We start from the raw sequence: 26,029 nt of genomic DNA on the forward strand, positions 1-26,029 counted from the left end.
GGCACATCTTCTTTGCAAGAGGCGCAGAGAAAGTCCACAGCCCAGAACAAGAGGAGCAGTGTTGGGTAAGGAGGCTTGCCTGGACATCCCTCGGTTTCCAACAACACCGAGCAAGGAGGGAACTCCCTCCTCTCCGGCCTGCGGCAGGCAGGCCAACAGGGATTGATCCGGAAAACAGCCGACCTATATCTGGAGGTCATGAACTGACGGGGATCGGGCTCCGAGTCGGAGGCGCGGGCAAAGGCGGCAAGGCTGGTGGGAGGAGGGGGAATCGATTCTCACAATGACAGAGGCCCAGCTTTGCAACGTCGGACCCGGCATGGAAAGCAGGGACAGAAGAGAGGAGAGAGGAAAGAACAGATTTCCAAAACAAGCTAAATGCGATGTTAAATGTGGACTTTATCCAGGGTGTGGTATTTACTACACCGCGGACGACTAAAAAATAAAAAAGAGATGACGATTACATAAAAATCAGCAAACTCCAACTTTTTCAGATTCTGTTCCCTTTTCTTTCTGCCCTAGGACTGTGCGGAAACTCTAAGGCCTATGTACTCTTACATGGAAATCACTCTGTCTCACAAAATTGCCAGATTTTTTGCTCATGCAAAACAGTATGGCAACGGCTCTCTCTCTCCCCCCCCCGACTCTCATGCGCACGTATATGAACACGCATACACACACATCCAGCCATCAAGATCTTGGCCAGCTCTACAACTGCGGCAGGAAATGCTGCTGTTAATACTCACGCTGCCCACCACAAACACATGAAGTGTGGGCATAGCACAAATATGTACGTATGTCTGCCGCTCTTACTATCTGTCAGCCCAGGGTTTAAAAATGCCACATATGCATCTGTTCACGTTAGGCAGATCTACTGCAGAAAACATTGGTGTAATGTTCTCCTTTCCCCAAGAAATGCTTGGGGCTCAGTGGGAGGGGACGCCTGCTGCCCGTCAGAGTGGCCAATGCTGACCTTGACAAACCGAGGCTCTGACTCAGGAGAAGGCTGCTTCGTGTGTTCACTCTCCCCTCCGCTGCCAGAAAAAAAAAATCTACATCTCTCTCTCTCTCTGTTCACCTCTGCAAGCAGAGTCCCACCCCACCACACACCCAGAAAAACAGGAAAAATAGCTTTTCTACAAAAGTTGCGGCTTGTTCCTTCTCCCCCATTCCACTCGCCCCACCCTTTCTCTCTCCCCCACCATATTTTGCGACAGCTCCTCACTGCGCTGCGCAGCCGAGTGGGGGAAGGCAGTAAAAGGGAGCCATCTCAAGGTTGATTTTCTTGTTTAAAAAACACCATGGGAAAGGCTGAGATTCTGAGGCAAACAATCCCTCTTGTTGGGCAATTTGAGTTACACAGGCACGGCGGAGTCTGAAGAAGAAAGACCCCAGAACTTATGGCAACCGATCCGGGGGAGGGGGGGGAGGATCAAACGTCCCCTGAAATCAGACCAAATGTAATTCACCAAGACTTAAATGACACGGGGGTACCAAAGAGCCTTTGAATGAACAGCAAAAAAGGAGTAAACCTCTCGGTGCCTGTCAATGTCATCAAAATGGAAACCCTGTGTACAGAGGCGACATACCTGCAAGGAGCAAACAACAGGGGGAAAGTGACCACCTCCACGGCCTACCTGTGACTCTCCAGAAGTGCCTGTCTGACTGTTGTTGGACAAGAAGAAACCAGAACCAAGTGAGCCACAGTCAGATTAAGTATCCGTTTCTTAGCAGAACCTCTTGTTCTTGGCAAAGTGGGGGCCGCATCAGTATTCAAAGGGAAGGGGATCATGGGAAAGATTGCTCCTTCTTACCAGAAATATCACTACACAGAAAGCTAGCACTTCAGGGACAGCCCAGTCTTCTCCCTGACATGCCAGCTTTCTTGGTGCAGGGTGTATTTTTGTCACATGAAGGAGCACTCCGTTCCAGAGGCCTCCCCGCCACCTCCAGTACTACAATCCAGACACAGTTTTATCGCTTCCATGAGAATGAGGGCAAAATATAACACTCTTGCTTCCACACAGCAAGGATTCTCTAGCATTCACACTAGCAATCCAGTATCTATACGGGAAAGCTCTGCATACTTTACTCCAACACTTGACATTTCCCCCTCATTTTCCCCCCATTGTGGCACCAGTGGACTTTTAATTTTTTTAAAGAAAAAATCAGTAATTGCAATAGTACTATAGCCATTACTGATTTTTTAAAGCCCTCTGGTGACATAGTAGGGAAAACGGCTAATGGAAGGAATATGGTACCAATGTGTACTACAGGGCCTTCAAAAATACACACCTTCTCGTCCAGGTGGCATGCTAGCATACTTGGACTACAGACTTTCAGAAAAGATGGTAGTAAAACCGAGTTTGAGAAAATGCGTAGGAAAGATGGGGAAGACCTGGAAAGTGGACGACTAGAAGTCAATGTCTTAAAAACATAAGAAGAGCCCTGCTGGATCAGACAGGATGTCCATCTAGTCCAGCACCCTGTCTCACACAATCGCCAACCAGTTCCTCTGGAGGGCCAACAACAGGGCATAGAGGCCGAGGCCTTCCCCTGAGAAGAGCCTCAGAAGAGCCCTGCTGGATCAGACCAGGGAGGGTCCACCTTGTCCAGCCTCCCGTCTCACACAGAGGCCAGCCAGTTCCTCTGGAGGGCCAACAGCAGGGCAGAGAGGCCGAGGCCTTCCCCTGATAAGGACACCAGAAGAGCCCTGCTGGATCAGACCAAGAGTCCATCTATTTATTATTTGTTTGTTTGTTTGATTTTTACCCCGCTCTCCCCGCCAAGGAAGGCTCAGGGCAGCTTACAAGTCTCACACAGTGGCCAACCAGTTCCTCTGGATAGCCAGCAACAAGGCATAGAGGCCGAGGCCTTCCCCTGATGAGAACCTCAAAAGAGCCCTGCTGGATCAGACCAGTGGTCCAAATAGCCCAGTGTTCTGTCTCACACAGAAGCCAACCAGTTCCTCTAGAGGACCAACAACAGGACATAAAGACCAAGGCCTTCCCCAATGTTGCCTCCTGGCTCTGGGATTCAGAGGCTCAGTGCCTCTGAATGTGGAGGTTCCCCTCAGCCACCATGGCTAATAGCCACTGATAGACATTTCCTCCATGAATCTATCCAATCCCCATTTAAACCTGTTCATTCCTCTGGCAGCGAATTCTACATTTTAATCACTCTCTGTGTAAATATCATATGAACGCTCCCCAAAAGAGCTCTGAAGTTTGTAAAAGAAGGTGGGGGGAAACTTCAGAGCGCAAGTGACTGCTGCAGCTCAGAAACCAGCTAAGAACCAAGCTCTGAAATGTGCAAAAAAGATGGAAAAAACGCTTTTGAGTGCAAGCACTTGCTGTGGCTCGGAAAACATTTAAAAACCAGCAGCCACCAAGCTCCGATCGTACCTTTGCTATGAACTCAGACTCAATTCAGATGTCAAGAACAAACTGGACTTTGCTTGTGACGAGGACACTGCGCAGGGTGACTGAAGAAAGAAGCATACAAACTTTTCCCGTCTGTTGTGAGGTCTCCTTGCGGGAGGCACAAACAGCTTTTTTGTCTGTTTCCCAGTAACCAGAATTCTTAACGAATAATTTAATCCTGGTTCTGAGTCCCACTGAACTAGGAAAGAGAGAAAGAAAATGCGGCTTGTTTAAAACACCTCCAGTGGGACGTCACGGCCCACTAGAGTTCGTTACGGATTTTAGACTTCAAATCTTGGTGCGCCGTGTGTGGGGAGAGAAAGAGGAAGGGAGCACGCAGGTCAAACAAATGGGGTTCGGGTGCCCTTGTTTGGGCCCACTATTGCATGTAGAGCTCACATCCGCAATACGGAAATAACATGTCCTGTCAATGAGGAATTTCACATTACCCTTTTTAAGCCGGTTTGAAGCCGTTTTTGATCCGTCGTGGAGTAAACCGGTATAGGGCTGCCATTTCACACATGGCTTTCCCCTACCGGTAAACGGCTGGATCTGAAGTGGTTTGCCATTTCAGACTGCACGGCTTTTCCTACTTTTTCCTGCCGTTTTTCGCCCGCGCAGGCGATCTCCGGCTTTTTTTTAAAAAAAGTTCGCTTTAGAGCGCTATAGTGCTATAACACGACACTGCAGGCAATCCAATGGGGTTGCTATAATGCTGTTTTGCTGTTCCAGCATGACTTCCCAAACTCCTCTCAAGAGTGGCGAATGGACAGCAAAACCACATCAGCCAACCATGATCAGGTACTCTTTGATCAAAAAGGTACAGCTTCGTGGATCCTGTTCCTGATACCAGGAGGCGACGTGGGACTAATAAACAGAGGGTACATTGCCAGAAATTTCACAGAGGTGGGTGATGAACAGAGAGACAATCAGAAATTGTAAAGTATGTTTAAATTAAAAGATACACGCTTTACTGAGTAATTTGAATTTAGAAAATAAGCACCCTAAGCGCTGAATCAATCCGGGACCTCCAAACTCATCAGCAAGAACACTGAAATACAGTTTCTTTTCGCTGAACAACTGCACAGAATATTCTGTACACTCTTCCTTATACTTTGCAAGAAAAAAACTTGCCTTTTTAAAACAAAAGCTGAAAATACAGGGAAAGAGCTTGAAATATCCCTGGAAGGACAAGGCCTCCATAGAAGAAAAGAGAACAGATTGAATCTCAGAGTGGCTTGCAATCTCCTTTCCCTCCCCCTCCCCACAAGGTAGGTGGGGCCGAGAGAGCTCTTTTGAAAACTGCTCCTGAGAGAACAGCTCTGAAATAACTTGTGACTGACCCAAGGTTACACCAGCTGCTGCATGTGGAGGAGTAGAGAATCAAACCCGGTTCTCCCAGATTAGAGTCCGCGCTTTGAACCAGTACACCAAACTGTAGACAGTGCCCCCCACATACAAATTTATCTATTTACGGTATTTATATTCCACCTTTCTCCCCAGTTGGGACCCACAGTGCCTTAAATTGTTCTCCACTCCTCCATTTTATCCTCACAACAACCCTGTGGGGTAGGTTTGGCTGAGAGAGTGTGACTGGCCCCAGGTCACCCAGCAAGTTTCTGTGGCAGCATGAGAATCTGAACCTGGGTCTCCCAGATCCAAGTCCAACACTTTTCCTGGCTCGTCGATGTCTCGCTTCAAGCAGGAGGACAACAAACTTTTTAAAAAACCCACGCACCCACCCTGCAATGAAAAGACACTATTAGAAAGGATAAGTAAAGGGAAGGTAAAAGCGGGTCTCTCGCTGCAGCTGAAGGCGAACCACTGGTCCCCCGTCTCTCCGCCCTACAGGGATGTTGCAAAGTCCTTCCGACAACCCCAGACGGGAAGCAAGGGCTGCTGAGGTGGCCAGATAGGGAACTTGCGTTCGAAGGCTCCGGGGGGCCCCTCAGCCTTCCGAGAAGCACCGATGGGGTGGGTGAGCAAGGTCAGCCTGTGTGGTGCGAGAGGGCCTCTTGGCATTACACAAATGCAAGACCTTCCTCTTGTCCCACGTCCGCCGTCTCCTCCTTCTTCACTCCCTCCCCCATCAGGTGAGGCTTGCGACAAAATTCTCTGGTTCTGCAAACAGCAGAGGGGAAAATAAACCTGCTTCTTGAACTGACAGCGAGCGCGCGGGGGGGGGGGATCACACAGCAAAATGCACTCTGTGCAAAAAATCCCCTGCATGCAGAAACGTAGCCTGCCAGGGCTCAAGCCAAAACCTGGCACGCCAGTCTTCCCTATGGAATGGATGTTTCCCCCCCCTTTTTTTTAAGTGGAGGAGCATGCAATCAGTCCAGCCCTCGTTTGCTCAGCCGAAAAAATAGGTTTACCATCTCATCTGCTATTGGTGAGAACTAAGCCCCCAAGGCGGGTTTGCCAGCTCTGGGTTGGGAAATTCCTTGAGATTTGGGGGGGGGCGCCTGGAGAGGGGGGGGTTTGGGAAGGGGAGGGATCTCGGCGGAGTCTAATGCCATAGAGTCCACCCTCCAAAGGATGAAGAGCAATTAGGAGACTTTCTGATATATGATATATTTGGATACATTGTGTTGTGTATTGTGTTACTGGTAAGTGCAGAATGCCTGAGCTTCAGCCACAAGCTCCATTGACTCTTGGTATCCTAAAATCTGCAACAGGATTGGTCGGTGTCTGGACACAAACCAGTCAGGACACTACTTGACTTTCGGCGGGAACAATTCCCATTGGTTCTGAGCACTCATCTTTGATTGGACGTTACTGTTCCAGGGGGTGTGGTTTTCCTGGTTCAAACTGTATAAAGTTGGGTCGTTCTGTGTTGTCGGTCTGTGTTCTCTGTGTTAGGAGCTGAATGAAGATATCACTTGTTTGAAATGCTGCCTCGATCTCAGTACATAAGACATTTGTATGTGGCGATTACCTTTATATTCATCAGAAGTTGTTTTATTGTGCGCCACTGAGGAAGGCAGTGAGCCAAAATGTCTTCGGTGCTTTCTGTTGTATTGTATTCTTTGACCAACTGTACCTGTATCATAGAGCAATATTTATGGTATATGTGTAATTTATGGAAAACTGAAACTAATTTTAAGGGTTTTTTTTAAAAAAAATATGTATTCGTTTACTTAATAAATGCCTTCCGGTTATTTGAGGTGAGATTTGAACAAGGAACCCCCAACTGACGGCTCTCCATACTGTCTCTAGTATTATTCCCATTGTAGAGGCGAGACACTGAGGCAGAGTTGAAAGGCTGATCCGCTCAAGGCCTCGGGTGACGAACAGAAGTTGCTTCCCATTCCCGGTCTCTGCACTGTTGACCTGCAGCCGGGGAATTAGGACCCACAACTGACACTCCGGTAGTATCATAGCCAGAAAAAAAGGACAAAAAGAGAGAAACAGGAGAGAAGGAAAACCAACTTCCCAAAAAGAAAAAGATTAAAAACTTGGAAGTGTATCCTAAATTCACCACTAGTTGTAAAAAGATGGCCAACGGTTGAAGGCTACATCCTACCTCTCCCCAAGTCGCCCTCAGGAGGCAGTCAGAATCCTTCATTATCCAAAATCCACCACAGAAGGGGGGGGGGGCTTCTTTTCAGTTCCAGTTTGGTGTAGTGGTTAAGTGCATGCACTCTAATCTGGGAGTGTGTGGGGAGAGAAAGGGTTTGATTCCCCACTCTTCCACTTGCAGCTGCTGGATGACCTTAAGCAAGCCATAGTTCTGTCAGAGCTGTCCTTGAAAGAGCAGTTCTCGAAAGAGCTCTCTCAGCCCCACCTACCTCACAGGGTGTCTGTTGTGGGGAGGGGAAGGGAAAGGCGTTTGTAAGCCGCTCTGACACTCTGCGTGAAGGGTGGAGTATAAATCCAGTCTCTTTTTCTATAAATATACAGAGCTGCTACATGCCCAAGTCAGAGCATTAACATGGGACTCTCTATTCCGATTGCCAGCCACTCACCAGGGTGCCAAGGTTTTCCCAGTTTTACAATTATTAAGCTATTCAAAAAGGCTACACTGCTTAAAATCTGTGTGTCCATCGGGGCTGCCAACTCCAGGCAAGGATCTGTAAATTCAAATTGCCAGTAAGCGGAGTTGATTCTGGAATAATTCTTTGCCAGGGTTACTATCTTTAGAAATTGATTTTTTTTTGTTTAAAGTTCAATGTCAGTGGTATTTAATTCTGTATATGTGGAAATAAATTTACAGATTTAATTATAAGTGTTGGGAAATACAAAGCATGGAAGGAAGGCTTCTGGTCTGGTTTTTTGGTTGGTTTTTTTGAAAATGCAATAAAGAATTCTGGTCATCAGGATAACAGGACACTGGAAGGTTGACAGGTGTCAGGATACCTGTAGGAAATTCTCTGGAAGCATGCAACTTCTCTGTATTTTACCAGGTTCCTTAAAGGTCACTGTGGGTAAAGCAGATTTGGAACTAAAACGGAATCTCCAGATGCAGAAGAAATCATGGTTTTGTCTGGAAAAAGGGAATACTGCCACTACCATTCCAGTAGAATAATTTTACAGAATATGGGACTTGGCTATCTCAGTTAAACTGGCTTATTGCACAAAGGCCCGGAAGGGTTGATTAACAGAAAAATAACTTTGTGCAATGCAAGTCTTTATTTGCAAAGATAATTTCCCCCCCTCGTTATATCAAGATACACAATCGACACCAGTGACCCTCTAACTAGAACCTGGGATCTTCCCCAACAATATAAAAGTTCTTATCTCAGAGCTACAGTCCCTCACTTCAAACATGGTTATGAAGCCTTGCCCCTCTTGGCTGGTGGGCTATAGAGTATGCTAACTGGGTCACGGGTTTTAATCCAGTTCTCTTCTGTCAGACACTGTAGCCACACCATACTTGATCTGTTTTTAAAAAGCCTTTCCAGTAAAAAAAAATCGATCTGCTTCTCTTTAGTCAGTTCCAGCTTTCAATTAATAATTACTTATATTGTCACTTCTGTGTTGGTTGTCTTTCCTAAGTTCGACTTTAAAGTGATGGTAGAGGTTTAATTGTTGCTATTTTAATTACAAGTATAGTATATACATACAGCCTGCACAGCATAGGGCTTAGAATGCTCTACGAGGTTTGGGGAGAGAACAAAGTTTGAGCCCAAAGGCACCTTTAAGACCAACAAAGTTTAATTCTGGGAATAAGCTTTTGTGTGCATGCATCAGGTTTGGGGAAGTTCAAACCCCCGCTTACCATGAAACTCATTCGGCAACCTTGGGCCAGGTTACTCACACATCTGAGCTCCCTTGCACACCTTCTCACTCCGCCTACCTCACAGGGTCGTTGTAACAACAACACAAGAGAAGGGAATAACTAGGCGCACAGTTCTCAGCCCTTGGAAGAAGGACAAGATTAAAATGTGGGGCGCTTAAAAAATAGTCAGTAACATGAAATACAACGTTGGGATGCATCTACTTCAGTACCTGGGAAAGTGACCGATCAAATACGGTAATAGTAACTAAATGAAATACTAATATTAATGCCGGATTTCCAGGGCAGAAGGTGCCCGATTTGCAGACAGGCTTGATCCTTTCCTCGTTTCAGATATGAAGCAATGTCCCAATCCTCCTGCCAACAGAACTGCCCTTCCCCCCCCCCCCTCGTGACACAGAGAGAAGGTCATTTCAGCTTGATCCAACAGCCCAGCAACACAACCGGCTACTGTTTCCTGATATACACACAGGGGCTCCAAAGAGAAAGGGGTTGTGGGGGGGGGAGAGGAAAGGCATATAAAGAAAAAGGGGTCAGCCCTTCTCCACCCACCCAGCTCCCCCCTTCTCTACCACCCCGGCAGGCAGCCACGGCAAGCAGGATTCGGTTTTCATTTGGCATGGAGGCAGTGGCAGCCCCATCCTCCCTTAATGCTTTCCGACAACTGGCAGGGGAAATTCAAATGGAGAGCGTAAGGGGGGAGGCGGGGGAAACAGAGAGGGAATTGGATCCTAGATCAGAGAGGGAGGGAGGGAGGGGGAGAGAGAGAGAGAGAGAGAGAATATGAAGACGAGGACCCCACAGGCAACATATTTATTAATTAGGCCCTTTTGGGGATATCGGAACCGTACTTGAATCCTTTTTTTTTTTTTTAATGCTAACTAAATTCTCTATGCCCACTACTTGAATTCCATGATTTTGCCAGCCGGGAATCCCACATGATCCTGCAAACAGGGTTTTGTGAGCAACCTGGGTCTGTGCCTTTAACGGTACATGAATGAGAAGATAAAAGCTTTGCGGGCATGGAAATAGACCTTGACACTTGGCTAATATCTACCGACACGGAAGCAGGGAGCCATTATGGAGTTGGCACTGCCCTGCAAAAAGAAGAGGGCACACCCCATTGGTTAGAACGGTGCTGCTCGGAATTCTGCCAAAGATATCGAACAGGTCTCCCTGGCTTCCAGAATCCCTTCAGAAGCAGCCCCCTCGTCACCTTGACTGGTCCAAATGGACCACCGCGCAATGTTGCATCTGCCGTTCAGGCATCAAGATTTCCCCCCCTCATGGTTTTTAAAAAGACTACAGATCTACCCACGGATAGGCCAAAAGTCCAAATTTTGAGGCAGCCACGACCAGTGTTCCCTCTAAGCTGAGTTAGTGTGAGCTAGCTCACACTAACTCAGCTTAGAGGGAACATTGGGCCCACGACCCATCCACCCACCACCAGCCACGCAACGAAGTTAGCCCTTTCGATCAGGCATGATGTTTTATTTTTATTTATTTAGGGAATGTCGAGGCCACGTCTCCGGAGGCTTGCTTAAGAACACGGCAATTCAAGGCACGATAAAGCTGATAAACCCGAAGGATTGGGCACGCACACGAAAGCTTATACCCCAAATTAAACTTTGTTGGTCTTAAAGGTGCTGCTGGACTCAAACTTTGTTCGACTTTCAATAAGATAGATTCTGGTGGGGTAGCCGTGCTGGTCTGAAGCAACAGAACAAAGTTTGGGTCCAGCAGCACCTTTAAGACCAACAAAGTTTAATTCTGGGTAAAAGCTTCTGGGTGCATGTACACTTCTTCAGATACACACATGCATCTGAAGAAGTGTGCATGCACACAAAAGCTTATACCCAGAATTAAACGTTGTTGGTCTTAAAGGTGCTGCTGGACTCAGGCTTTGTCCAAGGTAGAGAATTCTAGTTTTTGAACTGCATCTCACTGTCGTACCACACAGAGGTTCCTATAACTTGGTCACTATTCACCCTTGGCTTCTCTCCCCCAGTCCCTGTTCTCGGATTTACAGGCCTCCAGTTCCATCCATTGTGACCAGGTACGGGCTGGGGAGATAGGGTGGTTTTAATTAGAGGCCGGCAGGCCACAGATCAGCCAGCTTGCAACAAGACAGAATTCCCGCCCCCTTCTTCCAGGGAATGGTCCACTTGAGGAAGCCTTTGGACTCTCTCTTACACAGGCTGGTCACCAAGTCGCCTACAACCCCCTTTGTACAGTTTCAGTATCTGACAGATAACATTCCATGAGCCATACCTGAGAAGCAGGGTAGATGGAAGGTAACAAGCCAGGAAACCCAACAAGATGGAAACCAGGGGCGGGTGGGTAGGTCAGTGGGGAAAGGAGCAGCAGAGGATTGGCAGGTTGTACAAATGGGGGGGAAATTTCTCATGTTCACCCCCAAAACCTTGCATCTCTCCCCCCAAAGTCTTTCTTGTTTTTCTGCATTTCCAGTAAAACCTGGAAACATTTTTTCCAAGGGGGCTTTAAAGAGAAACAGAAATCTATTTTTGTACAGGGCCATCTGCAGAGATGGCACTTTTCGGAATCAAGCAAGCTCCAAAAGAACAAAGAAAACAAGTGTCTCTGCCCGGAGTAGTTTACAGTCTCCCAGATTCAACACAAGCGGATGGATCCTCTGTGACTGGCTGTACAGTCCAAACTCCACAGCACAAGGAACAGGCCAGCACCTTCTTTCTGCACCCCAAACCTCTCTCTGAGCTGATCCAGTTTCACTTTCCCACTAAGGGCTATTCCACTCCTGGAATTTGAAGTAGAGAAACACTGCTTAACCCCCCCCCCCCCCCAACACTGGCATATTTCTGCTAAAAACACCGCCACTGCTACCTTTGCTTACCTTCTCAAATACGTGACTGATGGGAAGAGGTATGTGCGGGGGTGCGACTTTCAACAGGAAAAGTGGCTTGTTAGAGAGAAAACTCTGCCTCCCTCTAAGTTCCTGCTGCACTCAAAACTTCAGCCTCTCCAAGTTGTTTTTCATCTAAAAAAGCCACAAGTGTAGCACTTGCACATGACATGTAGTTGCTTCAAAGGTCACAGATCTCTCAAAGCCGGTGATTCCCAAACTGTGCGTCATGACTCTCTCACAGCTTGGTTGTGAGGCCTCAAGTTCCGGGAAGAGGCGGCTCTGGACCCAAACTGAGCCAGTTTAGTGTAGTGGTTAAATGCGCAGACTCTAATCCGAGAGAACCGGGTTTGATTCCCCACGCCTCCACTTGCAGCTGCTGGATGACCTTGGGCAAGCCATAGTTCTGTCAGAGCTGTTCTTGAAAAAGAAAAGTTCTGGAAAGAGCTCTCTCAGCCCCGCCTACCTCACAGGGTGTCTGTTGTGGGGAGGGGGAGGGAAGGGAGTTTGTAAGCTGCTCTGAGACTCCGAGTGGAGGGCAGGGTATAAATCCAATCTTCTTCTTCCTATTAGGAGTGAGCAGGAGGTCCTACATGGCCATTCATTCCCAGGGGTTCAGCTTCCTCCTGCATGGAGAGAAACACTGCCTGAAGCCCCACTGCTGGCCCCTCATATGTCTTCATAGGGTTACCACCTCTGGGTTGGGAAATAACCTGGAGATTGGGGGGGGTGGAGCCTGGGGGGCCGGAGTTTGGGGAGGAACCTCCGAAGAGTACAATGCCCCAGAGGACACCCTTCCAAAGCAGCCCTTTCCTCCAAGGGAACCGATCCCTGCAGTCTGGAGATCAATAGCAGGTGATCTCCAGGCCCCACCTGGAGGTTGGTAACCCTACTCTTCAATCATCCTCAATATCTGCTCTTGGCCCAGTGTACAAAATTTCAGGCGCCAGCCTCGTGCTGGGCCAAATACGTATTCCTAATTCCAAGGCACTAACGTCAGATTTGTTGGCGTGTGGCAACCGGGCTCCAGGAATTTTGCTTCCCTTCCCCTCCCTGGCACGGCCATCCGAAGTCAAACTGGGCTGGTGAGGGAGTTGGGCACTGATATTTCTGCGCGATGCCCAAATACTTAGGGCAGGAATCATCTAGGGCAGTGGTTCTCAACTGATGGTACGCAAAAGGCAGCATGCAGGGTTTCCTAACAATTATTACAAATTTGTTCCACCCTCAAACCACATGTCCACCTGCAAGCGTGACGTGATGTGATGTTTCCCGCTGACCCTACCTGGCCATGGATTATCCATCTGTGATCCTTTGGCATGGTAGTGGTCACTCTGGACACCCCGTGTTTCTCCTAATGCTCCATTACCCCTACCTGCCAGCCAGTGCCCTTGATGCGTCGCTTCCTGCTGGCTTTATCTGCCATGGATTCTCCAACTGTGACATTCTGGCATGCTAGCAGTAACAACACAAGGCCTGCAAACATATAAATGACCTTCTCTGAAAAAGCAGCTTTTTTTGTGTCTATGTATTCAATAAGAGGGGCTGTGGTGGCTCAGAGGTTAAGATGCTGAGCTGCAGACCAGAAGGTCTGTAGTTTGACAGTTTGAGACCCAAGTGCCGCGTGACAGAGTCCCGTCTCTGGCCCCAGCTCCTGCCAACCTAGCAGTTCGAAAGCAAGAAATTGCAAGTAGATACACAGGTACCGCCGCGGTGGGAAGGTAACAGCGTTCCGTGTGCCTTGGCGTTTAGTCATGCCGGCCACATGACCACGGAAACTTCTTCGGACAATGCTGGCTCTTCGGCTTGGAAACAGAGATGAGCACCGCCCCTTAGAGTCGGATTCGACTAGCTTTCGAGCAAGGGAAACCTTTACCTTTTATTTGATAAGACAGATGGGATGTAAAATACAAAAAGCTGAGAATCGCCATAGTGGCAGAACTGCAAAGCGGGAAGGTCCATGCAGATCTGAACTATTAAATTCAGGTGGGGCAGCCGTGTTGGTCTGAAGCGGCAGAACAAAGTTCGTGTCCAGTGGGGGGGGGGCACCTTTAAGACCAACAAAGTTGTATTCCAGGTATAAACTTTCATCTGCATGCACCCTTCTTCACATAGTTACCAGCCTGTACATACAGGTAGAAGGTGAGCAGCAAATTAGCATACAGCATAATGAAGATATTTAACAGATGCAAGGACCAAACTGAAAAGGTCATCATTTGTCTGGGTTTTATTCCAGGGTGGGGAAACACAGTGAAGGAAATAAATATATCAAAATTGGAGATTTCAAATTCGTTGGAATTTTCTTTTTCAGTCATTTAAGTTAGTGGCACGATGGTATACAACCCCCACAAAATGTCACCATATAACTCCTGCTAACTCACCACTGTGCTGGAAGGCCTGTGGTGAACCTGGCTCATATATTCATAGTTGGTGGACTTGCATAAAAATCCAGATTTCTTGGAAATTAGTATGAACACATATAAACACCATAACTGGCTACACACTACCAGAGAGTCCCCAACGAGTCCTACTAAACCTTCAAAAAAGGAGTTAAACATTCCCAAGATAAGATGTGAGCTTATTTCGATATTAATACTGGACGCAAAGAACGTTATAGCCACAAACTGGAAGATGCCAAACTCCCCTTCAATAGACGCCTGGTATTCTAAAATCTGGGATTATGCCATTACGGACAAAATGACAGGCTACTTCAAATTACCTGGAGAAAGGGTACCCTTTTTTGGAGAAATGTTGTTTTGATTGAGAAAACCTGAATTTTGAAAATAACAGAAATAGTACATTTATAGCCCTGTTGTAATAAAAGAGATGGCGTTACAGAGAACTATATTTTGACAAAACTCAGTGTTACGTAGTAAAAGTTGGTTGTTTATTTTTGTTCTACTGTTATTGTATTACTGTTTAATTTGTTGAAATGATTAATACCAGGGCCGGGGCCTTTTCAGTGGCGGCCCCTACCTGGTGGAATGAGCTCCCGGAGGAGATCTCTCACAGTTCCACAGGGCCTGCAAGACGGAGCTCTTCCACCAGGCATTTAATTAGGGGCCGCCGCTGCCAGAGAGCCCTGGCTCGCGGTTTTAACATCGAGCCGATGCCACAAGAAATTATGAGCAGAAGAATATGTGAGAACATCTGGGAAGCGGAAATTCATTTTGAAAACGAGCCGTCTAAGTTAATCTTTTAACTGCCGCCAGCACTTTGTGTTGGTATTTGTTTTCTCTGTTGTGTTTTAAATAATTGTATGATTTTAACAGTATTTATGCTTGTATGGAAGCCGCCCTGAGCCTGCTTTGTGGGGAGGGCGGGGTATAAATCTGATAAATAAATAAATAAGCTTTTTTAAAAAAATTGGAGACTGATGGGCAGATGTGCCCTTCTTAACTGTTGGAATGCTGAACTATTCAAGAGGGCTCAATGAGTAGCTGTGCTAGTCTGTCTGCAGCCGTAGAAAAGAGCAAGAGTCCAGCAGCACCTTAAAGGCTAACAAAATCTGTGGCAGGGGAGGAGCTTTCTTTCTTTCTTTAAAATGTATGTCTATTTAAGAATTTAATAACAATACAAGGGAAGTACAACAGATGCCTGCAGATGACATACAAAAATAGGTTAGCAAAAACATTAATGCTTAACTATGCCCAGGCTGAAGACGCCAGAGAACTATATTACACACTACAAAACATCTCTTAAGGCAACGGGCAACAGTCGTATAATAAATACGTATCTTTCCAGTCAAATTTTAAATCAGTGTTCTGAAAGTAACTTCAGATATTATCTTAGATCTAAGCCAAATGATTTTTCAGGTTCAAGTTTCAAAAGGGTATCACTGATCTGTATAAAGGATTTGCTGGAATTATATCAGATTCAGCCATATAGTTAATGAGTGAATACCAGGATGCTATAAATTTTTCTTCAGATTTGCTGGAGGAGAGATTGAGTGTGCGAAGTGAGATTTTGGACATAATGAAGTGGTCCCAAATACGATTTTGCCAGGAGCTTTCTTGAGACACTGCTCACATCTTCAGACTAACACGGCTACCCATCTTGATCTATCGCAGGGTTGTTTGGGTATCTGAAGAAGTGAGCAACGACTCACAAAAGCTCCTCGTGCCACAAATGTTGTTAGTCTTTAAGGTGCTACCAGACTTCTGCTCTTTTCGAGTCAAGAGGCCCCTTCTGCACAGGTAACAGAGTTGCGCTGCACAAACACGGGCTTACAAACTTGCTTGGCTAAAGGATTAGGTATTTGGGGAGGGGGGTCGATATACCGCTGTGTATAACTTATTCTAAGCAGGAGCCTATTTAAGGAATTTCTGTACTGCTTAATGTGTCACGTGAATACTTAGGCTGTGCTCCAGTCCTTTCCGGTGGTTCCAGACTTCGAAAACACTAATGCGTTAATTACAGGACTGTTCCGGCTCCCTAGGCGTAACCCACCTGGAGTCCCTGCAAGAAAGGCGGACTACCAAAAAAAACCAAAAACCCAGCAACTTGGATGGGAGCACAGAGCTGAGAACCCAGTTTCTCCCTCCAGTCTGCTTAGGGTCCGTCAGGTCCTCCCTGGCCACCGGTGGGGGATGGGTGGAATTGCCAGATCCAGGTTGGGAAACTCCTAGAGATTTAGAGGTGGAGCCTGGGGAGGACAGGGACCCCAGTGGGGTGTAACACCATAGAGCTCACCCTCCAAAGCATCCCTTTTCTCCAGGGGAACTGATCTCTGTAATCTGGAGAGAAGCTGTGATTCTGGGGGATCCCCAGGTCCCACCTGGAGGCTGGCATCCCTAACACTTTGTGCCCTTCATCTCAGAGAAGATGGCTTCCACTGTGCCTGGCTTGGCCCTGTCACCTTTTCCTGACCCACAGGAGGCAGAATCTCTGGGGACACCCTCCTGTCAAAGAAGGGTTGGGCTCCCCCTCCCTTCCTCCTCCTCCACTCCCATCCCAACAGGCTCCTACAAGCAACATATTAATAAAGGGAGAAGCAGGAGCTCTCCCTGCGAATGATTTCCAAACGACATTTCTAAATTTGGAGACAGAGGTGGGGACCAGTGTTCCCTCTAAGCCGAGTTAGTGTGAGCTCACAGTTTTTTAGCCTCCGGCTCACACATGTTTGTCTTTGCTCAGGAAGGAGGGCTCCAGAGCAAACTCATCGATGCAGCAGCCAAATCACTCACTCACAGCCTTAATGCCAGTGGCTCACAAAGTAGAATTCTTGCTCACAAGACTCCACCACAGCTTAGAGGGAGCATCGGTGGGGACTGAGACACAGCACACAAACAACCCTCTTTGCACAGCAGTGGTGGCTTTTGCACAACTTGGCCAACCAGGAACAGAACCTCACATGCCGGCCAGACTGGTGTGGAGAAGTGGAGGAGGAACTATTCCATCCCCAGGCTATGCTCATGCAGAAATGCTGTTGGGGGGGGGGGATCGTCCATGCATGGAAGCAAGGTGGGGAGGAGGGGAGAGTGAACTGGCAGCTGCTGCAGTATCTGCAAACAAGCAGCCCTTTTATAGAGCTGGCATGAGCGTATGTCCCAGGGCTGTCTGTGCCTGCAGGCCGCCAGCGCCACAAAAACAGGGCTTCACACAAGCAAAGCCTCTTGTGCGGACGCAGTCTAGCTGAGCGTATCCGCATGTACCCGAGAGCTGTTTGTTGTGGCTCCCACCTGGCGGAACGGTCTGAGGAAGCCTGGAAGGATCCCACATCCTTATCCACAGAACACACCAAACAGAATTGCTCAAAAGGGCATTTTTATAACATGGAGCGAGGCTGTGATTAACAGCCATGAAATTCCAGGCAACTACGGTTGCTTCGCTGCTTGCATATTTTGCACGCATTCACTTTCCAGTTTTGCAGTTCCGCTCTGCTGCAGTATTGGTTTGCATTGCCCTGTAACACTTTATGTTTTTGGCACTTCGCTTTCTAATTCTGTAGGCCGGCTTTATGCACTCTGGGAGGAATTGGCTGTTTTGTTCTTATTGCATCGTTTCTTTTAAACTGTGTTTCTGCAAGAGAGGTGAACTATGAATGAAGTCAACAGGCCGCTGGAGAACTTAATTGGCTTTACCAGATCCTCAGGTCCAAAGAGCCACCATGCTCCAGAATTCAGGGGTCATTTCCTGCAGGAGCGCACAGGAGCAGCGCTCCGGCTGTAAAGAGCCCAGGGGGCGGGCACATGCAACAAGCCCCACCCCCTGCTCTCAGCAGTCCTCAGTCAGAGCAAGAAGCAGCCAGGCAAGTTGCAGAGCCCCCCCCCCCGGTCCAAAACAGTCCAGTGGCACCTTTAAGACCAAGTTTTATTCAGGTACAAGCTCTCCCTCCTCTGCCAGGACAGTTCTGCACATTCCCCCCCCCAATAGTTAGCAATCCAAAACAGTCCAGTGGAGCCTTCTGACACACTTCCGGTGATGTCAGGGGGTGTGACGTATGCAAATAAGTTATGCTAATGAGTCATGCTAATGAGCTCCTGCACCTGACCCCTGCTCCAGATCAAAGAGAGATGGGTTTGCAAATCCAAACGCTGCCTCGGCCGGGGGGGTGGGAAGTGCCCTCAAGTCGCAGCCGACTTATGGCCACTGGGTTAGGGTTCTCCAGGCAAGTGACGTTCCAAGGGGGTTTGCCATTGCCTGCCTCTGCGCCGCAACCCTGGACTGCCTCGGTGGCCTCCCATCCAAGTACCAACCAGGGCCAACCCTGCTTAGCTTCTGAGATTTGGCAAGATCAGGCTAGCCTGGGCTATCCAGGCCAGGCCTGCCTGAGCGAGGGACTCCTTTAACAACGCTGCCACACTGCAGCCTTCAGTCATTCACCTTTGTAAAATCGGAATAAAATAGATTTTCGCAGACATGAAGCAGTACCGGTAGGAATAAAATTAATCCCTGCAGACATTGCTAGGCTCGGAGCGCCTCTTCTGTTCTTTAAAGGAAAAGATACTTCCTGCATTATTATAATAAAAAAGCGTCTGAGCATTCACAGAGTGCTTTCCCCTCCGGCAACGGCCGTCTGCCTTCAGACTCTGAGAATGAAGAAGCTGGCAGGCCTCCCAATACAAGCCCAAGCTCTGGCATCTCTCTCACGAACAATTAAGTACCGCTTCCACATCTCCGGCCAGCATTCTCGAACGTAATCTGGATGTTTTTCAAAAATTTCCAAGCTTAGAGCTGGATTCCTGTGCCAGGGCTAAACTTCAGGCTGGTTTCCCGTCCCTGCCTGTACCCACTGACTTTCGACACAGCTGCTGGGAAGATGAAGAAGGGGAAATATGTGCTGGGGGGAAAATGACAAGTTCCCCACTCATTAGCCTATGAAGATTCAGCATGCCACAGAAGAGTGGCTCCACAGGTGAGGTACCTGCAGAGGGAAGAATCCCAGATGGATTCAAGCAGGTGAACCAAACTAGCAGACAGGAAAATAGATGCGTGCACCCCTCCCCATGCAGTGTGGTGGTTTGGAAAATTCCTCCCCAAAGCCAAATACGGCGACTGGTCGGATCTGGAGGGCAAGCAAAGGCCACCTTTTGAGTCTGCCGGAGATTCAAGGACGGTCCGTGTTGCAGATATACCGAAACGAATCCTTGTACAGCTCATATGCCAGCAAAGGCTGTGCCTCAGTTTCACTGGACGTAAAAGAAAAGATGCACCAATGGGCCCCCGGAGGGACAGAGAGTGCGTGAGAGCCCACACACTCCTGCGGCTTACAAGAGGGAAGCCCTGGATGTCCAAAAGCCGGACGGACAGAAGGTGGGTAAAACGCCCACTCCCTTTACTCTTCCCTGCGGGCATATTCTGGGCGGTGACCTTTGCGTCCCTTTCCGGAGTGGTATTTGGTTGGATCTGTTACGGTCCAAACCAAAGGCTGCCTTAGAGGTAACCCCACACCAGGGGCCACCCTTTCTCCTCCCTCCCAACGAGGACAACAAAAAAAGAGAAAGAAATCTCACGCCAGCGGTGCATAATTGTCCCCTCTCTCAGCCGGGCTTGAATCGACCATTTATATCAAAATGCCAGTGAAAGAGAGAGACTCTCTCGTTTCTCCCACGTGCGTTTCAGCTGACATCTCTCCACCGCCGCCACCCCCTTCCACGCTCACACGCCAACCCCGCCCGCTCATGCCAGCCGTGGTGAACTCTGCCCCACTTCCCTAGAGAGAGAGAGAAAGAGAGGGGAGGGAGCCGTCTCCCTTTGGAAATGGACAAGGGCTCAAGGAAAGAGGTGGCCCCAGGCGGCACCAGGCCTCCCGGGCCGCCGAGAGGAGCAGCCGGCCAGTACTGTATGCTGCTGCCTGAATAAATGCGAGCGAGACCACAGCAACAGGGGAGGGGCAAAGCGCCAGGCAACTGGCTCTGCCTAGAACCAGCTCTTCCCATGTTTTCCGCACAGGGAGGCTTGCCCTTCCCCGACACCTCTGTGCAAGGATCAGAGGCACTTTCCGCCAAGGGGTGGCCGATGGGTATTGCGCTTGCAGGCACCTAATCGGAGGTAACCTCCGGAAGACGCAGGCTGCCTTTTACAGGAGGGGAAAACGAGGCAGCAAACCGAGGAGCAGCAGAGGTTTGGTTGGAAAAGATTTCGACCCGATGAGAGCTGGACAAGCAGAACTGGCGGATTGAGGCTCCCAATATGAACTTCCAGCACTGCCGCCAAGAGACTGAGTGATTAACCTAAATTTCATCTGTGCAGTTAATTCGCTGGAGGAGGGCCCGCTGTTTCTCAGCATAACCCTCCTCCCCCCTGTCTGCTGAACAACACTGATCTACCTTACAGGGTCTGTCATCTGGGAAGATAATGCATCCGGAATGCTTTCAACCACGTGAAGGGCCATCTAAAAGCAGAGTTATGTTAATAACAATCCACTTCCCCAACATCAGTTCAGAACACTCAGAAGAGCATATGAGGAACATCAGAAGAGCCCTGCTGGATCAGACCAGGGGTCCATCTAGTCCAGCCTCCTCTCTCACACAGTGGCCAACCAGTTCCTCTGGAGGGCCAACAACAAGGCAAAGAGGCCAAGGCCTTCCCCAATAAGAATATAAGAAGAGCCCTGCTGGATGAGACCAATGGTCCAAATAGCCCAGTATCTAGTCTCACACGGTGGCCAACCAGTTCCCCTGGTTGGGCAACAACAGGGCATAGAGGCCGAGGCCTTTCCCTGATGGCGCCTCCTGGCTCTGGGATTCAAAGAATTTGCGCCTCTGAACGTGGAGGTGCCCCTCAGCCACCATGGCTACTAGCCACTAATGAATCCTCCATGAATCTATCTAATCCCCTTTTCAAGCTGTCTGTCCCTGTGGCCATCATTCTAAGGGTTTTGTCTCTCAGTCTCCCCACGCCTGCCCAAATCTTTCAGGGCTTCTGCAGCAAGACTCAACACAGAACAACAGCAACAGCAGAACAACAATAAGAATGCCTCTGAGCATGCACTGGATGCATTTCCCTCCATATCTCTCCATTTAGAAATCATCCTCTTCCCACAGGCTCGGCAGTTATAAACCACCCAATGCATAGCTCCTGTACCCTGAGGGGAGTTTATTGATGTCCTTGAGAATGCCAGCTGAGCAGGGCTCTAGTCGGGGGGGGGGGGGAGCTCTCAGGTACGGAGCTCCGGAAGAGAACCTCTAGGGGGCGGGGCCGTCACGTGGTGAAGCCCCGCCCCCTTCTTTACCCCGCCCTCTGCTTCGATCCTCATTCCGTTTGGGAATGAGGATGAAGCAGGAGGGTAAGTAGCCGGGCCTTCTGACACACTTCCGGTGATGTCAGGGGGTGTGGCCTTCTGTCACTTCCGGCGATGTCAGGGGGCGTGGCATATGCAAATAAGTTATGCTAATGAGTTATGCTAATGAGCTCCGGCAGCTCTTTTTCTACAACAAGACCCCTGCAGCTGAGCCTGGCAAACCTAGAACGGAGCATATATTGGCGCTCCCAAAACTCCAAGGACAGTTGGAATGTAAGAAAATAAAAACCTGTTTCCTCCTACCAAGAAAGCTGCAGAATTTTAGAAGTTGTTTTTTGGCGGGGGTGGGTTTTCAGTCAGACAGTGCAAGAAGTTGTTTTGTTTGCAGGGATTTCCCCTTGTTCGGCTGTGGAAACCTCCAACCAAAGATTCTGCGGACTTGAGGAGAATCACCCCCCACACACACACTCTGGTTTATCTGGAGACTCCATGGCCTAGATTCTACGTCTGGCAACTGGCAAGGTAACTATGCTATTTTCTGATGGCTGCCCCACCCACCCCGTTACCTTCCCAATGTCCCTCCTGCCAGACCCCCCCCCACACACACACACTACAATGTCAAAGCTCAAACAGCTAGCCTGTGTAAATGTCATTTCCCTGCAGTGATTGCTTCAGAGAGGAGTGACAGACAGATTGCTGCATTTTAGACGCCCCGGATCAAGGTTCAAACCCTGCTCCACCACGTTGCTCCCTGGGTTGCTTTGGCCAGGCCACGGTTTCTCAGCCTAGCCAGCCTCGCTGAGCCAGTCAACACCACCACCACCCCCAGCATGTGCAGAACCTGAGCATGGGCCCTGTGCATAATTGCACTCTTACAAGCAAATACACATTTACTGGGCCCACCCATAAGGGTTTGCAAATGCAAAACCTCTGTGTGCATGGTAAAGCTGTGGGAAACCCACGTGCACTGGCCTATTCACACCTCCCACAAAACTGCACCAAGGGCAAACAACAACTCTCTGTAGGCAACTGTGATCACATGTTCACACACACACACACACACACTGCACGTCAATATCAACAGTGGCAAGTGCAAATGACGCACCCATTAAACATCAGTTTGCACACTTAGGAGAACAACCCCAGGGTAGCATCTAGATACAGTGGATCCAGGCACCATGCAAGGTTCACAAAAATAACAACAATGTTTACAAAAATAACAACAGCAGCAACAAGGCAGCAACGTGTGGCAGTATTCAGAGCCCGGGACACCTCAGGCCAAGGGGAGAAATCAATTCTATATGCAGGAAAAGCTGGTGCAGGTGTCTCTGCAATTCCGCTGAGCATGCTCAGAGCAGCAGCCATTGGGACAGAACGGAGAATCCACCCAGGTTCAGAGGAAGGTCTCCCCTGGGCTGTCCCAGGCAAAGGTCAGACAGGGTGAGACACCTAGGCCATAGCGGTGGCCACCTTGCAAGTGTCCCAGCAGTGTACGCCTCTTAACCCTGCTCCTGCCAAAACCAAGCAGGCCGGCAACTCCGCCAAACTGAATGCAGCCAGCCGGGGCCGCACAGGCCAGAACCCCCACAGCCGGGGAAACCTGTCCTGTTATCGCAAAGGTCCCAGGAAAAGTCCAGGGGTCTGTGCATCGTGACCAGGGCTTCGGACTCGCAACTGAAACCCCATTTCTAGGACAAGACACAGATGCGTCCCTCCACTGATGCCTGCAGGCGCTTCGACTGACATCTTCTTAATGCTGCTCGGGCCCAACCAGAGGAAGAGGCGCTGTGAAGCAAACCCCCAGTCAGCATCCCAAAGTACCCAACCAAAAAACAAGGGCCCCTGCCATCGACAGAGGTGCGGAAGGAGCCTTCCCTGGATGGAAGGCAACCCAGGATCCTCGCCGACGGTCCCTCCTCCCCCCCAGAGGAAAATTCCCTTTCTAGATCACCGGCACCAATGCATTCCCTCTGCAAACACAAGCCATTAGGGCCCAGAACCCATTTCTCAACGCCGGGGACGGCAATTCTGAACAAGCCTTCCCTTCGCTGCTGCACACAGACCCAACTGATTTTCACGGATCTGGAACCAGAGGGTGTGCGGAGGACTCACAAAGGTCACCCTGCTTCCAGGCAGTCCGGAAAGCCCCTCTTCCTTTTAAAGGCAAGACGTAATTAACATCCAAAAGCCAGGATCTCTCTCTGCTTCCTAGGTAGTTACAGGGCCGCCATTCCCCCCCCCTCTGGCAAAGCCCCCACTGCTTGCGCCTGAAACTGATTTCATCCCTTTGCAGCAGGTGCTTTTCGAACCTCCAAAGGGGAGGTGGTTTGTTTAATACGGAGAGGGAAGAAGAAGGCAACCCGGTAGGTAACGGGAGACCTTTCCAAAGCCAGTCTAGAGTGCATTTTCACACGAAAGCACCTCTGACCGTCTCTGGCACCATTTCAGTGTGCGTCTGAATTCTGTTCGCAAGTGATTAAAAAAAAACAGAATTAGTTTCTTTCTTTTTTTCCTTTCTTTTTTTTTAAAAACACTCTTTGTCCCTTCTAAGCATTGATTACTATTACAGAAACACACACCAAAAAGGGTGAGATTTTGGAGTCAGGGCTGAAAATGCTCCACCACTAATTATATTCCGCTTAGGCAACAGGGGGAAAAAGAATTTCTGGGTCTGATTCCCAGCTCTGACCTCTGACCCTGGACCAGCCACATTCTTGGCCTGCGCTAACCCCAGGACTGGCTTACGGACAACGCAACCTGCTTTTTGAGAGGACAAGGCCGAGAGATCTCGCTCCCGCCGGTTGTGACCTTTCCCCTGTACTCTGTCACTCACCCAACACTTGTGACTTCCTTCGACACCTCCTAGCTATGGACACAGAGAGAGAGAGAGAACGAACAGGCAGAATTACACCTTTTCCTACACTGGTGGTAAAAGGTGACCTGAGACAATCAAACTCCCACTACCACCAATCCAGAGCAAAAGCTAGCTTCTTTTCCAGGGAAGGCATAGCAACAATTAATATTGCACAGTGAACAACCAAGGACAGACAGCCCAGGAATGGCAGAGGGAGACCTGGGCATGGGGTGCGGGCAGGGTAGATGGGGGGCACCCCCACACACACACAAGGCAAGAGGGAGAGCTGTCTGAACCGATCAGCACAGGAAGAAAATGCTCTGGGAACGGGCCCAGACCCTGCCCCGAGACACTGCCTCCTTTCTTCACCTAACTGAGCCAGCTTCCCCCCCCTGGTGCACGCTTGCCCGGACCTGCCGCTCTTCTACCCAAGGACCCCCCCATCCACCCCACACCTGTTTTTAGGGGAAGGGGTCCAAAGTACACCCAGCTTGACCCCTTCACCTTACCCTGACCTACACCACGGACATCCTTAAACCATCCTTCCACGCCTTCCCCCCATTCCCACGGCAACTTGTTCCAGCAAGCAAAAGTGAGGGGGGGGGAAGCAAACAACATTTCCAAGATTGGAGAGAGGGGGGGGATTGCCAGAGAGAGCTCTCTTCCTTGCATGGCGGGCTTCGCAGGGCTTTCCCCCCTCGGGCCAGAAGCGAGCAAGAACTCGCAGGCTGTATGTGGGCCACAACATGCGAGGGGGGGGGGACACTATCCACGGCCAAAGCAACGCGTTCCCCGGCCCCTCCCCTCACTCATCCTGAAATTTAAAAAACCTAGGAGAGCACCAAGAGTTGGAGCAATTTCCAGCCTCTCCCAAAGCTTTTCGTTTGGAACGCCAGGATGCATTAGCAAGCTAGGATTAACCGCCCCCCCCATAAAAAAAAAACCCGGCCACGTCCCACCAGGGACAGCTGTCACGGCGACAGCCCAAAGAGTGTCAACGTCGCCCCTCAGAACCCCCCCTTCCCGCAAGGACAGGATCCCTGCTGCTGCTGCTGCTGCATGCGTCCCTTTGCAACTCAAAGTATTCCCCTTCCTCCCCCCCCCACCCTGCTTTGATCAAGCCGGGAGAGGAACCCCATCTCTCCCCCCCCCCGAAAACCTCTCCCCTGGGGGGGGGAGAACCCGGGACATGCAAAGTTAAATCCAGCGCAACCGGAAAACAGGCCTTGCTGCCAACATCCAAGGGCTCCGACGCAGTCCCCCCTGTAGCCCCCCAGACTTGTGATCCGCCAGCCACATGCCAAACGTCCTTATTTTTTAGGAAAATATTTACCCATATTTCCCCCCCTTTAAAACGCCAATAGAAAAACACCCCTCTCTCCCCTCCAAACTCTCTCTCCTCCAAACTCTCCCTCCCCCAAAAAAGCGAATGTCAGAACTATTTACCCTTGCTGCGGCGGTGGCCTGCTACAACCCATGGAGATATAGATAGATATATATAATCTCCATGCATATATGTATATATGAAGAGTTTTTAAAAAATAAAAAGCCCAGCCAAATCTAGACCCACTTGGGATTAGGCGCCGTGGCGGCACAGTTTCGCGGCAAGGACAGGATTTGTGCAAGGGGGGTGGGGTGGCGAAATGCTATTTAAATCCCATCCGAAGAGGCTCGGCGGCCAGTTGCAAGGAGCACCCTCGTCGTAACGTCTGGAGTGAAAGACCTTTGCGCGGAGCGCGGCGGTGGGGTGTCCCCCTCCCCCCTTTCGACGTGCAGCCTCTGCTCGCATTTTTATTTTTATTTGCAAGCCCGAAGGGGAGAGAAGATCGCGTTGCAACGGCAACCCCTCCCCCGGTTGGCACCCTCCTCCCGAGGAGCGCAGTAAACAAACCAGCGATTCCGCCGCCGCCGCCCCCCCCCGCCCGCGAAAAGGAAGAGTCTCTACAAC

The 26,029-nt window shown here is 49.5% G+C and overlaps 1 protein-coding gene across 1 annotated transcript in view; it reads right to left on the bottom strand.

Moving 5' to 3' along the window:
- Positions 1-26,029, bottom strand: part of THRA (thyroid hormone receptor, alpha) — a 198,270-nt gene that overhangs the window by 171,620 nt on the left and 621 nt on the right. The window lies entirely within an intron of this gene.

The sequence above is a fragment of the Gekko japonicus genome, unplaced genomic scaffold (genome assembly GCF_001447785.1).
Source record: "Gekko japonicus isolate JY-2015 unplaced genomic scaffold, Gekko_japonicus_V1.1 scaffold678, whole genome shotgun sequence".
NCBI classification, from domain to species: domain Eukaryota; kingdom Metazoa; phylum Chordata; class Lepidosauria; order Squamata; family Gekkonidae; genus Gekko; species Gekko japonicus.